The sequence below is a fragment of the Dipodomys spectabilis genome, unplaced genomic scaffold (genome assembly GCF_019054845.1).
Source record: "Dipodomys spectabilis isolate Male_0828 unplaced genomic scaffold, ASM1905484v1 ptg000307l, whole genome shotgun sequence".
NCBI classification, from domain to species: Eukaryota; Metazoa; Chordata; class Mammalia; order Rodentia; family Heteromyidae; genus Dipodomys; species Dipodomys spectabilis.
The window spans coordinates 882,686-887,876 of record NW_024870984.1 but is presented as its reverse complement, the minus strand read 5'-3'; the positions used below and the strand labels follow the sequence as shown (position 1 = coordinate 887,876).

General features: G+C 32.7%; 1 pseudogene; it reads left to right on the top strand.

Annotated features, from left to right (window-relative positions):
• Window positions 1–4,804: 4,804 nt before the first annotated feature.
• On the top strand, window positions 4,805–4,904 carry LOC122127692 (annotated as a pseudogene).
• The last annotated feature ends 287 nt before the right edge of the window (window positions 4,905–5,191 follow it).

Here is a 5,191-nt window from a genome sequence, read left to right as displayed (position 1 = left end):
ATGGAGACTTAGTTGAGAGGGAACAATGTTGGTGAAGATGGCTCATTTTCACAATAAACAAACAAACCTCAGAAACCTTGCTATAAATCCTGTAGGTTCCCTTGAGAATTATCCTTACCCAGGACATATACTCTCACTGTGTGAAATAGGGTTGTAGTGGAATTTAAATTCAAATTTCTTTACAAAAGACATCAAAATTTGTGAATTGACCTTTAATTACCAAACAGAAATTCTCTGAAAAAATAATTTGGGTCAAAATATTTAGGGAGAAATTGCCCTCCACAATGAAAGAAGGTATTGGGTATACACTTTTCTGTTTATAATACTTTACACAATGTCTTTGCATGTGAAGCACTGAAACAAAGAAAAAATCTGATTGGATACCTCAAACCAATGATTTCACATTTCTAAGTAGCTCATAAAATATAATATCCTTATTAACATGAGATAGTAAAGACTTCTCTTATTACATTAGCCAAAAAGTTTTGGAATCAGAAAAGAATTGAGCAAATTGAAAAGGTAAGATAAGGTGTTCTTAGAAGCCCTAGCTAAAGCGTATTGGCTTCAGCTGTAGAAGGATTCCAAAACATTTTGATATAGATTTTGTTAATATTTTTGCTACCTAAAGTGATTTTACAGAGTCTATTTGGCTCACTACAATGCAGAACAGATTGAATGAAGACATGAACATAAATTCCACATCCAAATAAAAGAGTTTAAAAAGAGAAGCCATATACTTCTTCAGCTTCACTAGACTTGAAGCCAAGGAGGTGTGATTAATTGGAAATCAAGCAAGAACTATGAGGAGGACGTAGAAGTAGAACAAAGAAGTATTGTCTGTTGTAACAGACACTGTCATACAAGGTATGGGTGATTTAACTCTATTTTTCTCAATATATCTTGTTGAGCAAATGCAAGACCAAGAGAAAATAATCTATTGAAATAATTTAGGATAGAATAACTTTGTTCCTGATATGTTATCTAAGGAGAGACTTACGAGAGAAGATTAAAGTGGATTATACTTCCTCTAAGCATCTTGTTAGCAAAATATATCTTTGAGGTTAGAAGTGATTGAACCAAAAAGTGGGGGAGTAATTATCTTGTGGCCCTTTAGACACAAGAAGACTTTCAAGGTAAAAGAAAAAAAGTATAGCTAAATATTTGTGATCACAGCTTCTTGGACTGATTTTATGGAGACAAAGTTTACATTAGAGTTTGTCCTCATTAAGATAGATGTTGGGTTTTCTTAGCAACCAAATGCAAGGGTGAAGTTTAATGGACTCTCTTAGATAACTAAACAGCATGGTAGAAAAAAATGGCAAATAATATTTAGTAAATTAGTTTGGCTAATTACTTTGCCAGAACAAAGAATGAAAGACATAATTCAAAAACACTTGACTTAAAAGTATGAAGAAAGAGTACTGAAGAGAGATGAGAGAAAACATAGAGGACTCTTCTATCTCAAGTGGAGTAATGGGTTCTTGATCTTGTTTCTTCTATTCTATCTTCACAAGCTATCAAGTGTGGCTGAGGACTGGAGTATCCATTGCAGACAAAGAGAACTCACAGAAGAAAATATCTGCAGCAGATGTTGGTGTTTCTTAACCTTAGACAATCTATTTAAATCTGTTCAAAATTCTCTGCTACCCCAAACTGCCCACTTTGAACAACTTTGTTTGCTTTTCCCAAGACTACCCTTCATTAACTAATTAAAATCTTCTCCAAGATTTATTTCAGATTTACCACTTCCTTTATCACATATGTACATTGAGTATTCTAACTGTACTTGTCCGTTGTTCCATTTTTCATTCATTCTATGGATTTCCTCTCTGGTTTCAACTTCCTGATAGTCATTCTGTTAAACTCTCTGTTAATACTTTGAAAGGTTTATATACATTCCATGGAGTTTCAATCCTGCTTATACTTGAACTGATGTCAGTTTATATTTCGATAATTCATTCATCTGAAATAACAATTTGCAAGACTGGAGACGTGAAGCCCCTAGACATTATTTTATTCTCATCCATTTGGAAGATTAATCTTTAGTCAAGAAGAAAGATTAAAAATGGCTTAGAATATATTCCTAACTAACAAATTTTATAAATGGCGTTGTAATAGGGCTTGTGATTATTTTATTTTACATGGGATAATATTTTTTACTACCTATAAGTTTTGGGAAAAGAAGAAAACTACGATTTACTACTATAGAGGAATATGATAGAAACAAGACAGATTTTATGTTTGTCACATCTCTGATGAGTACCCATATTCATGACTTTAAGTCATATTTCTTAGTATGTTAAACAGCTAGGGAAAACATAAAACAACATATGATAAGGCAACTATTTGTGACTTTTTAAAATGTACCTTATTAAGTGATGAAATTTACTTTATTAGCTAGTGTTTGGGTTTGAATTATGGGAGGTTGATCTATTTAACACATTCCTGGAAGGCACCTACTGAACAACACAAATGGTGGGTGGTACTATTTCTACAATTTTATGAATGGTTGAACCTGTTTCGCATTAGTGATGGGTAAATATATCAACTCTTTTGTAACTTGCACCCTAATCTTGAAAAGTTTGTAATGTCACTAATTATCATTGACTTGTCAACTGTTATTTTGGTGAATGTGATTTTAAAAGATTATTTGAAAAGGAATCTGTTTTCAGGAGATTAAATATAGGTTATCATTTGTTAGTGAATGATAACATTTTTATACTACAGAACCAAGTTTTACTGAATTACCAGTATTTTGAAGCATTAACGATTTTCTCAATTAATGTTTTTGTGAATTATATTTGACCTGTAAGTCAAGTTTTCCTAGCCTTGGTAGACCAATTATGGATCTATCGTTCTAGGAACTATTTTTTTGGCCTACTTATGCTGGACTGAAATCTTTCAGTAATTATTAGGAGAGGGGTATTAAAAATAATTTGTGATATTTGTGATCTTGTTCACTCATATGTGCTGGTCATTTGTAAATTGAAAATTTGTATTACTGTACTTTTTTTCAAATTTTGTGATCTCATCTTTCATTTTAAGTTGCCTTGCGTTTCACATTTGCTTACTGCTAAGGATTGAGATGGATTTTCAATTACTTTCTGTTGGCATGTTGCATGGGCCTACTTGAGAAGTCTTGCCCTTGTTACTTGATGATGGGGATAACTGAAACCTGGGATCCTAGGACCCATGTGTCCTGCAGAAGAATAATAAGTTTTAGACATCATATCAGCAAAATTTGGGTATAATCAGTAGGAATGCTTCAGAAATGTGTAGAAAAATATTTTGGAACCTGTGAGTTAAAATAATAAACAGAGCAGGAGTGTAAATTCTGTTATAGATTAGAGGAAAACAATTTTTTTTAACTATGTGAATTCTGAAGACCAAGAACACTTACAATGTTTATACCGAAGACATTGCATTGATACTTTTCATATACTAATATATATTCTTTTCTTTTTTGGTCGGCCGTGGGGCTTGAACTCTGGGCCTGGGCGCTGTCCCTCAGCTATTCAGCTCAAGGCTAGCGCTCTACCACTTGAGCTACAGCGCTACTTCTGGTTTTCTAGTGGTTTATTGGACATAGGAGTCTCACGGTCTCTCCTGCCCAGGCTGGCTTTGAACCGTGATCCTCAGATCTCAGCCTCCTGAGTAGCTAGGATTATAGGCGTGAGCCACCAGCGCCCGGCCATATATTAATATATATTCTAAACACAATTATTTATATTCCAATCTATTTATTGTAATATATATCTATTTATTTGTCAAATTATCAATTAATTCTAGTAAGCTTCACTGTGTGAAATAAAATATCAGCACGTATAAATATAAAATATATAACTATATATAATATAAGAAAAAGGCACATGTTTTGCAATGTTCTGTTGTGGTTAGGGTATCAAAGGCAACTGTGTTTTAAAGTATTATTCCATTATTTCTACCTCAGTGTTTGGTAGAGTTGGACCTAAAGCTTTACCATTTGTAGATTTACAGCCTAGAGGCAAGAGGAAACACTGTGATTAAACCATTACCAATTTAAGGCCTAATATCAAGGAGAAACATATAGACTTCTCTTGTACCTATGAAAATATTTGGTGAAAGAAAGGCAGTAGTGTAAATTCCTGCCTGGTTGGATGGTATCCTGGCCAGGACATTAGGTAATCATGCATATGAATTTATTTTCACTTTCTTGGCTTTAGCTACTTTTAAAATGTTAGGTATAACAAACAATTATATTTTGATAAAATACCTTCTAGTCTAAACGATTCTGTCTTAACTGTTCATTTCTCTATAATCCCTCTTAACTAAGATTAGTTTTGTTCCAAAAAGGAAATCTATGCTGTCAGGGTAAGATATTCTGGTTGGTCTGTTGCTACATGGAAGAAGAGTGAAGGGTCAGGTAGACATTTGTGCCAGTAAGACCTCATTTATGAAATTTTAAGCTGCAGAAGTTTAGAAGTAGCTCTTAAGCAAGGCTTATTTTGAATCCATTAGCTCCACAAAGCTAACTCAGTTGATAAATATGTACTTGAAAAGCCATCACCTTTGGATCTAGCTATAAAGGCTTCAAAGTATGATCAAATTTAATTGAAAAAGACTTAAAATAGTCATTGACAAAAAAAAAATTGCAAATGTGAGCAATCGACCAAACAATGTAAGTTTTCCAATATACACAGAATTTTAGAGAATTAAGATCAATAGCATTTTGGGAACAATGTTTTCCTGGTTACAAACAGTCAACCAAGGATATATGCCTTTATAGAGACTGCATCATTAACTATGTAAATTTACAGGATATGACATGCTTCAGCAGCACGTTTACCCAAATTACAACAATATAGAAATTAACATGGCACTTGTACAAGGATGACATGAAAATTTGTGAAGTATGCCATATTTTTCATTCTTCAGATGCAAGAAATGAAAAACAGTTATTAAAAATGATTACAAAAATAAAAATGTAACAATACATGTAATTAATTGAACTAAAAGTTAGTTTGACATCAGTGTATTAAATCCTCACCTTAGAAAGGCCTTTACATAGCATAATCTTTACAAAACGTTTGAAATTAGATAACATTGTCATTTTATTCCAAAGAAATAACATACTATAAGGACCTAGGAAAAAAAGGAATGTTAAACTGTTTCTATATGGAATGCTATCTGAAATAACACATTTAAAAATGAA